Source organism: Heliangelus exortis, chromosome 3 (genome assembly GCF_036169615.1).
Source record: "Heliangelus exortis chromosome 3, bHelExo1.hap1, whole genome shotgun sequence".
Classification (NCBI taxonomy): Eukaryota; Metazoa; Chordata; class Aves; order Apodiformes; family Trochilidae; genus Heliangelus; species Heliangelus exortis.
Window position 1 is genome coordinate 19,576,909 of NC_092424.1, and position 15,673 is coordinate 19,592,581.

The 15,673-nt window shown below is 40.2% G+C and overlaps 3 long non-coding RNA genes across 7 annotated transcripts in view; all 3 read right to left on the minus strand.

Annotated features, from left to right (window-relative positions):
* Positions 1 to 2,317: 2,317 nt before the first annotated feature.
* LOC139794229 (uncharacterized) lies at positions 2,318 to 8,652 on the minus strand. The gene is made up of 3 exons (XR_011725039.1): positions 8,237 to 8,652; positions 3,121 to 3,161; positions 2,318 to 2,434 (listed from the first exon to the last, which is right to left on the minus strand). It is a non-coding gene; the product is annotated as an uncharacterized lncRNA (long non-coding RNA).
* A 1,558-nt stretch (positions 8,653 to 10,210) lies between these two features.
* LOC139794230 (uncharacterized) lies at positions 10,211 to 13,717 on the minus strand. 2 transcript variants are annotated; one of them, XR_011725041.1, is made up of 3 exons: positions 13,033 to 13,707; positions 11,977 to 12,133; positions 10,211 to 10,675 (listed from the first exon to the last, which is right to left on the minus strand). It is a non-coding gene; the product is annotated as an uncharacterized lncRNA (long non-coding RNA). The 2 variants fall into 2 exon arrangements; XR_011725040.1 differs by having other exon boundaries at positions 11,977 to 13,717.
* A 129-nt stretch (positions 13,718 to 13,846) lies between these two features.
* The window catches only part of LOC139794231 (uncharacterized), a 106,218-nt gene continuing 104,391 nt past the window's right edge, over positions 13,847 to 15,673 (minus strand). For all 4 annotated transcript variants that reach the window (XR_011725045.1, XR_011725044.1, XR_011725042.1 and 1 more), the window contains one exon: positions 13,847 to 14,022. This is a non-coding gene — a long non-coding RNA (uncharacterized lncRNA). The remainder of the gene's footprint in view (positions 14,023 to 15,673) is intronic.

Genomic DNA, 15,673 nt, shown 5'->3' on the forward strand with positions numbered 1-15,673 from the left:
TTCCACTTGGTCCAAGTATCCCGACCCAATTCTGACTTCCCTATACATCTGTCAGAATAATTTCGTTGAAAATTATCATTTTCTTGGTCAGTAAGGTGAGGGTTTGGTCTCTTTCTCCCCTTCTTCACCTCTAAAAGCTTACATATACTACACAAAAGAAACAATAGACTGGCTCTAAATGGGCACAGCAGGTGTCTATAAATGACACTTGCCCTGGCTCAGGATATAGAACATGGTAGGCAGGAATATTCAGATAAAACTATAAACAAACAATCAAAATCATTATCGCAATGTGAGAACCAGCTAGAGAGTACTAGGACATAAATCACTTTGTGTGAGCAGAAACATAAAGGAAATATTGCTGAAATGTTGGCTGGCAGCCATCTTAAAAAAGGTCAGATGTTTCTTTTTTTTTTAGGTGAACCCTACGTAAAGGCATATGACACTTCTGGCTAACATCTCACTTTTTTCCCTAAAGATCACAATATTTTCAGTCAACACTGTGGTTTTTCTGCAAGTTAGAATGTGTATTTATGAGAAAGATAACAGCTCAAATCCTCATCAGTCTTCATAATTTCACCATTATAGCTGCCTTACGTGACTTTCCCACCCACAATGTTACACTAATCTGCCAGTGAAGGAGTTCCCCTGTCCTGATGGAGCCCCCTGAGCATTTATGTAAGGAAATCTTGGGGAGAAGATCGGCCTGGAGAAGGAGCAGGACTGATTCCCAGCAGCGTTGGGCTTTGGGGATGGGAAGAAGAGAGTTAATTGGAAGGCTGCCTATTCAAGCTGGGACCAAAAGCCCAGTGCAGCTCCAGGTTTGCTCCCTGTATTGCCCTGTGAGCACCACTGTGTTCTCACAGTCATGCTGAGGAGATGTGGTCTGCTGTGGTGACTTCAGAAGCAGGATCATTCAATAAAACATGTTGTTTTGCAAAGCTCTAAGGAGCTTGCAGATGTTTTTTCTTCTGTTGGCCTCAGGAGCAACAGAGTTTTGTAAAGGAGCAGCCTAGGTTGTTCACTGTGGTGATCTTTCAGGGTCACCTCTAGGAAGCTCCAGGGAAGGAGAAAGGCAAGCAGGGGTTGGAAGGGGGAGAAGAGAGCAGTGTCTGGGTCTCTCATGGCACGGCAGCATCAGACCTAAGCTATCCACACTATATATAGAACAACTAGAAATGCTGTTCCAGGAGCTGCAAGGCTACTTATTTATGACTGGAACTCTTTTCTCTGCTGTCCCCTACTTCAAAGGGAGAGAGGACAAAGCCATCCCCTCTCATCCACACACCCTTTTCCTGGTATTAGTGAGCAGGCAGGGACCCCCACAGGGGCAGTCTCAGCCAAGGCAGGGAGGCAGGGAACTGGCTCCCAGCCCAGTTTGGAGAAGAGGATGTGCCCCAGCACCCATTTTAGTGCAGGATGGCAAAGCAAACCCCAGCTTTCAGCTGTGCCTAATGTCCACAGCCCAGCTCAGAGACCAGTCTGGAGAAGGTGGGAGTTTTGCTTTCATTCATTCCTGTAATACACTCAGTCCCCTACAGCACAACGATGCAAGGTCCAACAAAAAGCAGTCTTCATGTGTTTGGTAAAACTAATGCTAAACTACAAAAAAGTCCCTTTTCTAAAGATGTGGGTATTCTTGACATTTCTTTAAAGCAAACTGCAACGCACAACTGAACTATGTTCAGAGTCCTGTTGAGGCTTCAGTAATGTAATTAGGCTTTATTCTCTTTCTAAGCCACCCACATACATGTTTTACCAATTTAAACTTTTTATAAATCCTCCTAAAGTCTTTTTTGCTGTGCTTTGCTCTTAACATCACACTTGTTTTGTTTTCCTTCATTTAGCCCTTTCTCAAGCACAGAATGCATTCCTATGTCTGTGTAACACTATGCAAGACAGTTTCCATACCTCAGTGTGAGCAGAACTAAAAGAAGGAGTAAGAAAGCAGGAAAAAATGGACTTTACCTTGTGCCACACACCTCTGTCTGGCTCTTCCGTATGAAATAAATGACAGTGATTTAGGAGCTTTGGTCCTTGTGTGCCAATAAACTATGGAAGTAGACATTAGACATTAGAAGAATCATACACTAACAAAACCTAAAGAACTTGTAACTTAATTTGTCACAAAGCAAACACTGTCACAAAGTGCTAATTGTACAGTTAGGTCCAGGTGTACACTCCTGCAACTGTAAAGAGAAGATCTTGCTTACAGATCAAGGCCATATTCTGTGTGTTGGACAGAGTGACTAAATACATAAATAATACAATTATATAATACAGAAGCATCTTCCAAATTTAACGTTTAAAAGTCCATACCAACTTACCTCTCAAATCAGGAATAATAAGAAGCATTTTGAGTCCTATTACTTTCAGCTACAAGACAACAGCTGGTTCCCATGGGCTCTGTATCACTAAAAGCCTGTGCAGTGTTCTGAAAGAAAAAGTTCAGATCCATGCTAAGCCAATACTTTCGTTCACCTTTGAGAGAGTCTTCCCCAGCTAAAATACATTTTTGTATTTAAGTAGTATAACAAATACCTCAGCAACTCAAAAGCACACTCCCTGGAAAAGCACTGAATTTCAGGACAAAAAGCAGAATTTGAAATCTAAGAAAGAAAATTATGTTTCTCAGTTAATAATTATCACCTTACATAAGATTCTTGAGCTGAGTTGAGCTGACTATAAAATAAAAGGAATGAATTTCCCAGAAAAACGGAAATGCTGTCTTAAAGGATGATACTTTTCAGAAAGACAAGAGTTGAATTCTGTTTTAAAATGGAAATCATAAACCAACCAGATTTACATAGGGGAGAGCAATGTGCAAAATGCGTCAAGTTTTTCTATTAAGGAAAATTATTTCTGGCAGTTGCAAATAAGAAAATAAGATAAGAAAATATCTTGGCATCACTTGGTGGAGCTCTGCCTAGCAACATTTCTAAATGAAGCAGAACTCATCTGGCACCCTGCTTAATCTTTTGCTAATGCATAGGCTGGGGCTCAGGCTTCCCCTATGTATTATGATATTACCAACACACTAATGACTGTTTCACTTCAGCATGGCATATGAAGGGGGGAAAATTTGGGAAGTTATATGCACAGACAGAGCAATAAACATACCTTCACTGAAAGCCACAGGGTGACGCTCATTTATGTTGGTCCTAATCATGCAAAAGGAGATAAAACACATTAACAGCTTAAGCACAATAAATAAAGCATACTGTATCCTCTCTCCAGCTGAGAGCATACACAGTGCTCTGCAAACTCATTTTCATTAGAGTTTACTTTATGTTACTTTACTTTATGTTAAGCTGAAGAACATGACAGTGGGTTCTGTTGGAGATGAGTGGAAGATGTGAAAGTCCATTTCTGGTTATGTGTAGGGTTACAGATTCCTGAACGCCACCCAACACCATACTGGGATGCAAGGAAGCAAAGCCCCAGAATTAGCTGTATGGTACTGGATGGAATATTTTGTTCATATAGGGGGCAGATTGTTTTAGCAAATGGCACTAGTTTATTCCCCACAAACCAAAACAGACTTGCTTTAGGCAACTGAAGGAAGCAGCAATTGCCCTTTTTATTCTTTCTCCTCCCTGAGGGGATATAATGCAATGAGTCAACTTTGATTCTTCCCTCAGTCCCACTGTCAGAAAGGCTGCCAAGTATATATTGGGTTCCCAAGGGCAAAAGGCCTTCAAGCAGATATTTGTGATACTTATCCCTGTGGCTAGTGCTGAAAATTAAAGACACATGATGTACAAACCCAAAACAACAAGCATAGCTTTCCAAAGACAACCAGCTGCTTCACTGGGAACTGCCAGAGCAAACAATTAGGAACTCAGCAAGGCTATTCACAGGGCCTCCTTCCTCATTGGATGGTTTGGTATTCTCTGCCATAAGGGGAGACAACCTTGATATTTCAGAAACACTATAAGAGTGATTATTCACCACTGCCTTCATCCAGTTAGGGAGGCAATGATATGAAACTATTCTGAAAGGAAAAAACCTGAAGCTTGTTCAGTGAGCAAGACAGCTCATGAATTACACATTTCCTAAGCACTAAACATGAATTACTTTCTAACTGAGAAAATATTAATAAAGGAAAGCTGTTGATGAGGTTACCATCCCTATCAAAACTGAGAGGATCTGACATATTTTTTTTCAAAATGGTTTTCTAAATGAAAGCGAGAGAAATGGATGCAATCCAAGTGGCCAAAATCAGTCTCTTCCTGGTGATCTTTGTGCAGGCACAGATACCACCTTGGGTGGTGGGGTCCAATTGCAATTAAACTACAGTCTAGGATGCATAACAACTCCAGATGTAGCCAAATTAACAGAGAGGAGGAGTGTGGAGTCAGCTGTGCTCAGGAGAATCACTCAGGAGTTACCTAAGTAAGATTGAGAGTTGAACCTGTTCCACAAAGTAATCCACCCCCTATGCAAGCATGTAAAGGAACTCCCAAACTGACATTACTAAATATCCCAAGAGTTTAGTGTTTCTGTGAACCATCTTTTCAGTTTTGGATGCACTTATAAAGTACTGTTCTTCTGCCAGTAAATATCACTTTAGCCAGGTAATTGCTGATTATTGATTGAAGCATACAAAACTGAAATAACCCTGGAGTTCAACAAATGGAGAGTTCTTCACATGTGCCAATATCCTCAGAAGAAATCATAGAAAGGGCTACAGAAACAAGAACAAAATTAGTTGCTCTAAAGCTCTATAAGAAGTACTGTCAGAGCATTACTGTGGCAGGAGAAAAAATTATTATTTATAAAATGCAGAGTTTAAGAAGATTAAAACCAAGTGAACTGTGTTACCATCTGCTTATCAGATGCTCAAATTCACATGAGCTTCTTCACCTAAGGATGACATTGCATCAGGATGTGAACCTTGCCTCAACCATATGCAACTCTTGACCAGTAACCAGTTCTTGGGTGGGCATGACTTTCCACACAATTTCTAAACTTTCTGGTTCTGCCTGGGTTGAACACTTGGAGAAAAATAATCCTTTCTTCAGTGCTCTTTGCTGTTTCACTGAGTGCTATTTTATCACCTGAGAAGTCATACTGAGTACCCACCTCCAGTTTCACAAATTAGTCTAGTTCTTGGAAATGAAATCTCAGATCTTACCAGAATAGTGTCACAGGAGCCCAAATGCAAATAAACAAGAAGAGTGTAGACCACCAGAGATTTAGCAAAAAACACTTAAAAAAATATCCTAGCCATTCAAATATCATTAGTTTGAAAAATAATCTGGAAAACGAGTAAGTTGGTACTTACATTCCTGCCACAAAGATAAAATATGAATAAAAAATAAGCCATGGGAAAGAAAGAGAGCAAAATATAAAGGACTGCAAAAACCCCAGAAATTACTATATCTGTATCTATCATTAATCTATAATTTTATAGATATAGTTAGATGCAAAAAAACAACAAAAAAAAGGATTAAAAGATAGCAAGGAGAAAAATATATTAATGCTCAAGAAAAGAACAGGCATTGATGAATGGCTCATCTTTTTCTGAAGATGCCAACCACCGTAGTTTTAGAAAGTCAGCCTAAGACTAAACAGGCCATCTTTTCATTTCTAGAGTAGAATGTTCTGAGTGAGGGCAGAAAAATATGTAGTATCTTGTAAGGGATCTTTCCTAAATCATGCAGAAAGGGTTTTAGGTGTGGTATTTTTGAGCAGGCAGAGAAAAATGGTTTCCAGTAAAGCTTTCAAAAGCATTCAATTCACTGGAATAAAAATTCTCAAACTTGGACTTTTGCTGTGAGCACATGACACACATGCCTCAAAAACATGAAACCAAAGAACCCAGTCAAAATCAAAACCACCAAACCAATAATAAAAAGCCATTCAGTTGGAGGTATACTGTAATTAGGATCTGTTTCTAGAAAATGAAAACCAGCTTTACACTCTTTCTCTGCATGCATGGGCTGCTGAAGCATGTGTTTGGGTTGTCTCTGAATATACTGCATTCTGGCAATACTGCAAGAAGACAGTAAGATAAAATACCCATATTTTGCAAATCAGAACTTTCCCAAAGAGTACTAATCATACAGAAGATCTGGAAATCAGTCAGAATTATCAGCTGTTTCCTTCTTTAAAAGCTTGCTTTATACCTCTTTCTCATCATTTGATGGTATTTGGAATTCATAGAAATTGTGAGTGCAACAGTTAAGACGGCACTGAAGAACTGGAGTGGATAACCAGGTTAGGGGCATTGGCTCTGAATGAAAATATAAAGGGATAAAATTGTGCTGGTGCTATACATCTGGAAAACCCTTCTGAGGTCCCTGGAAATTCTGAGATGTTATAGGAATATAGCAGAGCTCAAAATCTGTCACTAATCACTATAATGCTATCATGAAAACAACATGACAATATATGTATTCACAGGCACAGGAACGGCAACGTTACAGACAGAAATTCATAAAAAGAACAAATTCCTTAACAGAGTAAGAAAACACAAAGATGTTCAAATATGAGTGTTCTAAACTGTGCCAACTAACCAATTTTCCATTTTCTTTCAAAAGTCCCACATTTGTTCCACCTAAGCCTACAACAAGGTTCTTGTCTCAAATTATCTCTGGATGTAATACCCACAGAAAGCCATGGGCTGTAAACAATGAAACATAATTAAATTGGGTTGAAAAAACACATGTCCAAGTACCTATGATTGAATTATTGCATCTTTAGCTTGGGGAAGCAAGTTTCCCAGGATTGTATGTACCTACATTATAACATGGATCAAAGCTTTGGCCATGTAAAATGAGAAACAGGCCAGTGCAAAACTGACAGAGTTAATCCATGGTATACACTTTTCCATAATAGTAAATGCTGTTTCTGTGCAGTGAGCTATCAGTAATCTCAGTTCTCTTTCCTGTAAGTAATACAGCTCTGGTTAGATCAATTTGCCTTTTCAGGGTTACTCGACTTTAATTTGTCCTGTACTTAAGACTTCTTCTGCAAGTTGCAGTTCAACAGATTTTATGAAGATACAACTTTGTGAGAGGAAAAATACTGTTATGTGTTCATAATGGAGTTCCAGAGCCACAGAGTTTTAAACCCCCACTGGCTCTATGCAATGAACTTCTCAGTTTCTGTACTGCTTCAGAGCACTGCTAAGACATATTAAAGTCACCATGAATAATCTTTCCTTTGGGGCAAACAATCAAGCTGAAGTGGGGGGTTAAAAATTTTTATTACTATCACTGCAGAGCTCCAAATAAATTATAAGGAAGTAGTAAGAATAATGATTGCAAGGTCTATCAATAGCACACTGATAACTTAGCTCCTGTTCCAACAGCTTGTGAAGCAAAAAAAATTATAATAAAAAAACCATATAGCTTTAACTTGACATACACTATCTGTACAAGCATGAGCACAAGCAAGCTCAAAGACCTCACTTTAAAAGATACATTAATCTGTGAGATACTATACCTGAATTTTCTACTGTTTTCATAGGATTACCAACAAGACCTCCTATGGGTGCAAGAAACTGTCTGGTTCAACACATCATTAAGAGGCTGTGACTTTCACCAACATTTACCAACATACAAGTGCTAAGTGTCCTTAATTCTCTGTGTGTTAGTACGGGACCTGGGGAGCCCCAAATGCCAGGAATAATCTTTCAGTGTGAGCACACTCTTGGGGTCACAGACACCTGCATGGGTCCTGACAAAAAGGGTGATGTGTACAACAGGGACTGAGATCTAGATTTCACTCTGCCTTCCACTATTAACCAGGCATCTGTCTCCTCACTCCTATGAATTTTACACAGCAAACTTGATTCCTTCAAAGAAAAATTGAGGCTCTTCCTCAATTAGCCACCTTGCCTCAAGTCAAACCAAAGTTTTAATAAGCTGGCAAGCAACAACATCCTAAAGAAGAAAAGGACATTTCTTGCCATCCCTCAGTGAGTATTTTGATCACCTGGTTCACTTCCAGCTTTGCAAACTACTGAAATGTTTTTGGTTCTGGACTATAATCAGACAACATGAACAAAAGGGAAAACAATTATCAGAGCATTTTTCTTGAAATTTAAGTCCTGCCAGCTCCTTCAGTTTTACATAAAGACACCTTTTCAGACTTCTTTGTGATAGAACCTCTTTGCTGTGTTTACAGTGCCAAATTCCCACTATAAGAGGAGCAATGGAAAAGCCTTACTCCCCTGCTCCTGCAGCAAATCACCCATCTACCTTGTGAGCCTCCTCTGTAGTTTTACCTTTGGCTTTGAAGTTTGATCTTTATTGCACTCTAGATGCTCACTAAAGATGGAGATTTTCATCTTGAAGATGGTAGAGCTGTTCTCATTTCTCCAGTGGTTCTGCAGAAAACAAAAAATATTCTGGGCTTAGCAGAAAAGCTCAGTAGCTCTTTTAAAAGCACTTCTCTTTTGGGGGTATTTTGCTTTAAATATTTGCAGCAGTAGTCAGGAAGCAAATGAAGGAGAGGGAAGAAAAAAGTTTGAAATAATAAAGGTCTAGAGACTAATGAAAAAACCCACAAGCCAAAATTACATTAGAGATGTTTTTTTTGGACATGGCTTCTGTTCTGACCTTCTCCATCCAGGATTCATTCTTCTGACAGCAGCCCAGTGGACATCGACATGGACTATCTGGTGGTGCTCTCCCAGATGAGGTACCTTCTGCCATCTTGCAGAAAAGTTTCAAAGTCTGAGAATCTGAGCATTTCTGCAAAGGTCTGAGGATGTTCATGGTGGGAGTGAAGCCAGAGTCTCTTCTCCTGCAATACCAATGGATTCTGATGCCACTCAGAGTAGAGCAGGAAAGGATCAAAAGTATCAGTCTAGGTTATCTCAGAAAGAGGTAGGCTAAACTGAGCAGATGTCAGTCCCTCTCTTAAATTTGTAAATCAGATTTAATTCTTAGAATATTAATATGACATATTTTTTGCAGATGATATATGTTTCAAATGCTGTCCTTTGCTGAAGCTTGAGGAATGTGAGAGTAGCTTCTTAAAAATACAACATACAAACATGAAAGCAAGTAGGTCAAACCTAAAATAAGAAAGAGAAGACTTTCTGTGAATCTGGTCAAAGCTGTAAGTTGCTTCAATGCTATCTGAACAGAATCAAGTTATTGTTGGCATAGGACTATGCAAAAACCATGTTATTCTACATGAACACAATCTGCTCTACCAGTCAGTACTTTGCAACACTACAACTCCAAGTTCTATCCTAAATAGTAAGTAATATAAAGGAGGAGCACAAGGAATTTTTACAAGATGAGGAACTAAAGAGGAATACCCATGTTAAATGTGAGGGTGCTGCAGAGATACTGCAGTTTGTTCAAGCTGAAACTCCTTATGTCCTGTGCAACTCTTCTGGAATCCAGAGTACAATTTTTTATTTTACAGAAATAAAACTAACTTAAAGCATCCTCAGATATTCAGCAATGGAGCAAACAAAACCAAAACCAGTGATACTAACTAACCAAATTAGAGCTGCTCTCTCATTCTTTTCTCTCTAATAAACTACTGGAAGATGAGGTAAAAGAGCTATGATGAAGGAATTTGAAAAAGTTAGTTATAGACAACAGTGAAACCCAAAGGCAGGTGTAATCCTGTGGACAAGGGCTCTCTCTGTGCAGATATTCCCTGACACAGGACAGGAACAGTGTGTGCCACATTGAAAGATGCCATCTGTGGGAGGAAGCACATAAAAAAATTATCCCTCTCCTCTTTCCACCAGTAAATCCATCTGATAACAGCTGCTACCTATCCAGTTTATAGAATCTCTTCTCCAAAATCTTTGATATACAGAAGACTGGAGAAATCTAATTGCATCTTGGGAAAGAGAGCAACACAAATATTGAGAAAGTAATAAAAAAACCAAACAATTCCCTTACTGCAATACTTGTTGAGAAAAGAAAGTTCTCCAGATCTGGGTAGTTAGCAAACTCTTTTACAAACCAGGCATGAATGGATTAAATTTACTATTCATGGTTATAGAGATAAAATTTAAATTAAAAAGACTTGCTTCATTCAGCAATCAATGATATATTTTCATTTGGTTTGCTAAGCACAACTAGAAAATGGGAGCACCAAGGCTTCCTCTGAAGGTCTTCAGCTTACACAGCCAGGGCACAGTTTAGCTCATTAGTCCAAGGTCCTGATTCTCCATGACATCAGCCTTCACGGAATTCCACTTGTGCAATGAAGACTATAAATAAATTATTTATTTGTTTAAGTTGCAATATCTCTGGCTCTACCATATGACCAAAGTGGCTGGATAACACAGTACCTCGAGAAGTCTCTGGCAAGATCCTAAATGTGGAGCAGCTTGGCTGCTGTCTGCAATGCCATGGATTCCCCTCTGCAGAGGTGCCCTCCCAAGAGAGGAGCACTGGGAATGACATAACTCCTCTCTTCCATGCTTATGAAAGGACTTGAGATGCACAACTCATGACATACACCCAGCAGTAGTTAGGTGAGGAACAAAAGTTGTCTTCATTCCTTTTTGCCCCAGACAAAAAAGTGGCAGCATCACACAAGTCACACCTCTCAGGGCACATAATCAGGGTGCAGTGCATTGCTGCTTGCTCACACTGGGTGGATCAGGATGCCCAGGGCTGGGGTCAGGCGGGAAAGTAAACAGAAGCTCCTTCTGGAAAACAGAAGGAGGAGGTCAATCTCCAGGCACCTGTTGAAATAAGATTATAGGATTTAGGGTAGGAATGCCAACACATTTCCCTGCACAGATCCTGCACGCACACCTGTGGTAGCTGGCAGAGATTGCATAACTTCTCAAAGAGGGGACCTGCTCTGCTCTCACTGCTGTAAGACCAGAACAGCACCCATCCCAAATCTGATATGCAAAGTGAGAGAATCTGAAATTTAAATTTAAAGCTCTCCCTGTATCACTGTCCCATTCACCTATTTCTCCTTTACACACAAATTTTTTTGGACAGGCACCTCGGTTACACATTAGATAGTAAACCCTAATAGCTATTTTTTTCTATTTGGAGGCGATTCAGTACCAACTCCTCGTGGCTTAATTTTTCTTTTAAATCACTTTGCCTCTCTGTTATTGAGGGGGAGGAAGGTAAAAGCAGGTGGCTTTTTTTTTATTCTAAGTTTTAAGGGAAAGAACCCCTCCAAAGTACAAAATAGCTTGACGGCAGACTTATGTGGTTTGTGAAATGTGTGTGTGACTGCCTTTTACAGCTTGTACCACACTCTGCCTCCTTCACCCTCTGACACATAGCAAGAAAACTGGATTCAAAATGAGATTGCACCATGGTGAATTCATTCCTTGAATTGCATCGTGTGTTTCAGCAATACACAGCGTGGGAACACGTCGATTAGCTCTTGCTTTGAAGAAATTGGATTTGCAAAGGTCAGCAGGCTCAGCCCATTTCTCAGCAGATCTTTGGCTTGCTTTTCATCTTGGGACTAGCAGGGAGGAGGTCAGAGAGGAATGACAAAAAGAGTGAGGTTTTTGAAGTGAGCCCAAAGAATCTGACCGTGTTCTCAGCAGTGTGGAGGTTTCTTTTGCTCAGAGATAATAAATAGGTAGATTTGAAACCAAATTTACAGGAATAACTTTCTGGGTTTACTTTTCATATTAAACAATTCATTATTTCTGTATAAACTAAGAAATGCTTTCCAGGGTAACTTTCAGTCTGGCAAGAGCTGCCTGAAGCTAATCCACAGAAACAGCCTGCTTGCCCACCCCCATCCATCCCTGGGTTTTTTTGTTTTTTTTTTTCTTGTGCAAAGGGAAGCAGCCAGCCTGGAAAAAAAAAAAAAAAGGTGCAAAGAAGCAAAGCTCAGCCCCCGGTGGAAGTGCAAAACCCAGGGAGTTTGTGCTCTATGCTTCTCCTTTGAAACACATTTCCCACTTGTTTAGCTTGCTCTGTTGCCAACATACTGAGACAGAGGTAGCTTCATTACCCTTTCAAGCCGGAAAACTCACAAAATATTTTTGGTCACCCTCCACACCTTATTAGCATAAACTGGAGTTTCCCCCTGCCTCTGGCAGGGCAGGGTGTTGGGAACGTCTGATCTCGGCCTTTGGGCAGCTGTTGCAGAGGTTTGCTTCATTTCTGTGGTGCAGGATTACTCCTGGATCCCTAACAGGGGGTTGCTGTGGGCACTTCTGCCTGAAAGAGGGAAGGGGGTGGGGAAAAAAGAAACAAGGCAAGGTTAGAAAGGAATCCAAGAAAACCAGTGAGCCTGAATTCTTTCACCTGGGCTAAACATCTCTTGAGGAAATCTAATACATACAGACTGAAATGTGCCTCCTAGAAAACTGGGAATAATGGACTTGTTTGCTCTATTAGTTTATTTTTTTGGCAGGTCCCTTTTTTCTCCAGGTCAGCCTGGAGACAAGAAGGCTGAGGGAAGAACTAGTAGCAACCTTCCAGTCTCTGAAGGGGGCCGACAGAAAGGCTGGAGATGGATTGCTTGCAAGGTCCTGTAGTGATGGGATGAGGGGCAATGGTTTTAAATTAGGGAAAAGTAGATTAGATTGGATGTTAGGAAAAAGTTCTTTACCATGAGGGTAGTGGAAAAATGGAACAGGCTGCTCAGGGATGTAGTTGAATTGTCTCATCCCTGGAGATAATCAAGGTGAGGCTTGAGAAGGCTCTGAGAAAACAGATCTAGTTGAGGGTGTCCCTGCTTAATATGCAGGGAGGTCGGACTAGATGGCCTTTAGAGGTCCCTTCCAACCCAAATGGTTCTGTGATTCTATACGCTCAATTTGTCTGGCTTCAAAGCCTTGTGAGGGCTTGTGGTATGGGGAGAGAAAGTAGAGAGAATTGCTCCAGCTATCACAGGTAGCTGGGAGATGTGAAAATTTGCTTTCCCCTGGCTCTTCCAACTCATGAGAATGCAGCATTCTGGCAAGAAAATATACTTTAGAAAGTATTCATTTATTGGAAAGTCAAATTCTGATGCCCTGTATGTTCCTGTTAAGTAGCCAGTATAATCCAGGTGAATTCTCCCTGACATTATCTGAACAAAAGCTGAATGCCAGCCTTTGCCCTGACTAACTTATTTGACTCAGAGAATTCCCTTCAGAGTCTGTCCTAGGGACTCCCAGAGGTCTGGATGCTGCAGGAGGTGCCAGCAGTAATACTGCAAATCTTGGGAAACATACAGGAAGGCAGCATTTACAACATGTATAAAAGAGGTGTAGGGCAGAGCATTTCAGGAGGGTGAAGAAGATGAAAAGAGAGTGGTTCTCATCAAAATGATGGATGAGTGATGTTTCTGTGACCTTACAGGAAGTAATAAATGCTGGGTTTAGGCTTTTTGTGGGGAAATAACTTGCTCACCTTCTGCTCCATAACTGCATCAGGCTTCCACCAACATCTAATAATCTCCATTAAAGAGTGAGTCTATGGAGGACTTGTAACAACCCTGCTAAGGAGATTGTGCCAGCTCCCCTTGTAAGTGTTGTGTTACCAGAGACCCAGGCATACCCTGGAGTTCCTCATTACCTCATGTATCATCAGCTCTGCAGCTGATTCCTCACTTTCCAGAAACAGATGTGGAGGCAAGGAGGGGATCTGCATAAGTTTAAACAGCTAAAGGGGATCTCTCTTCACAAATGGCACTTTGTGACAAATAGGACATCCCATCTAGAGGCTTGGTTAGAGAAACCTTTCAAGGAATACAATTTTTAATTCAGTTGTTTTCCACAAAACTCGACCTGTAGGAAACTGTCATTTATGGACACACATATAATCTTCAGCCTCTCTATCTGTGCATGTAAACATATATCTAACATGCAGAGTCTAGGCATAAGGAAGTATATCTGGATTACCTGTGCTCAGCCATCACATTCCAGAACTAGGTTTTTTTCACATTTTGCATCCTCTTGTCTCCTTGTTTTCATTTTTAACACAGTCCTTTATGTGTGATACTTCTATGAACACTTCCTTCAGCTTCCTTCAGTCAAGAAAGGTGTCCTTACTACACCTTTCAAATATGAATAAACTTCATAGCTGAATACACAAAGTCCTGGCTTTAGCTTGCTTTCTGCAAAAAAAAAAAAAAAAAAAGAAATTCAGAAGGTTAAACAACTGCACTTGAGGCTACCTTGCTGAGCTGCAATAAAAAAGAGAAAAGATTGGTCTGAACACACATTTTTTTATTAAAAAAAATGCACATAAATTACAGTTGCTAACCATGTAGTCATTCTTTTTATGAGGTGTTTCCCCATACCTATATATGATTTCCACATATGAATTCCCTCTTGGTCTGAAAACTGCTCATATGAAACTAGTGTTTTTCTTAATAAATGTCCACAGAATCTGTACTCCATCTCAGACATACAGGTTCATTAGAGAAAAAAAAAGCATCACAGTGTCCTGGTGGAAAGCAATAGCAGACATTGTCCAAGCTGAAAGAAAAAAAAAATCTGCCTGATGACTGAGTCACTTTTTTCCCCTGCTTTTCCACTTAATTATTTTCCATAATTTAATAAAATCCAATAAAAAACAGCCTACTACAATGCCTACAGTAATAACCATCTAGTCCAGATTAGAAAAATGCAATTTGTTGCAGATTTCACTGTGTGAAATTCTGGTTTTTTAACCTTTTTTTTTTTTTGACAGAAAATAGGCATCTAGCTCTGTCTCTGAGCAGAGAAACCCCAAAGTCCTCTGCTGTGAAAGAGCCTGTTTGGTGGGATGCCCTCAAACTATTCAGTGTGGAAGCCTGGGAACTGCTCCAGGTCTGCTTCTGGGGGCCCTCTCACCAGGGAGGGTCACTGGATCCAGAATCAGGTGTTCCATATGGAATGCTCAGTTGTAAATCTGAGAAAGCATTAAAAATATGAAATAGCAAAAAAAAACCTCCCTCAGTGTACACATGAAAATGAAAACCCACATTCATCATTACCTTTGCTACTCCATGTAGAAAAGAGGCAATGCTAAACTAAACCAGATGGCCATGTGTAAAGGGTCATCTGCTGCCCCTACTCTGGAAGTGCAGCTGTCTCCTGGAGAAACCAGGGAGTTGAGCAGAGACCGGATGAAGGATGCACTCCTAAGAGACTCCTCCTTCCAGAGAAAAACATTTGGTTTGACAAACTGTTGGATGTGCATCAGAATGTGACAGACAGGGGACATTTTTAGCAACATTTCATTGAACTAGTGTAGCAGTGTGGTCCCCAAAATCCCAGTCGCTTTCATTCCTGCAATTTACTTTCATCTGTCTTTTTTAAAACCTTCCTTAATTAAGCTTAATTGCCATGCAGTCACACATTAGTACAACATTCTGTCCACTTGCAGACCACCCATAAAATGTTTCATAGCATTAATCCTGGAAAGTGGTAGACTGCTTGTTTTGTTTTGTTTTCTAATGTGTATAAGTGCCTATAATGCACAGTGATGGCTTTCTGGAACTGATACTTGACTCTGATTATCATGAAATGAGACTTAGTTTATATCAGAAAATTAGAGAGGTCAGAAGGGTGTTTGTGTTTGGGGAAAAACACACATTTGTGATGATTTGGAATCTAATGTCTTCAGTGCAAAACTCGGACAGGGGGATTCCCAACTCCTTAGGACATTGATGGGTGAGACCAAAACAACGTGGATACTCTTAAGATTTTTTGAGTCAGCTACCTTCTCTGCATCTCTTGAGGGTCAGAGACTTGGACTCACAATAACCAGTGATCTGATCA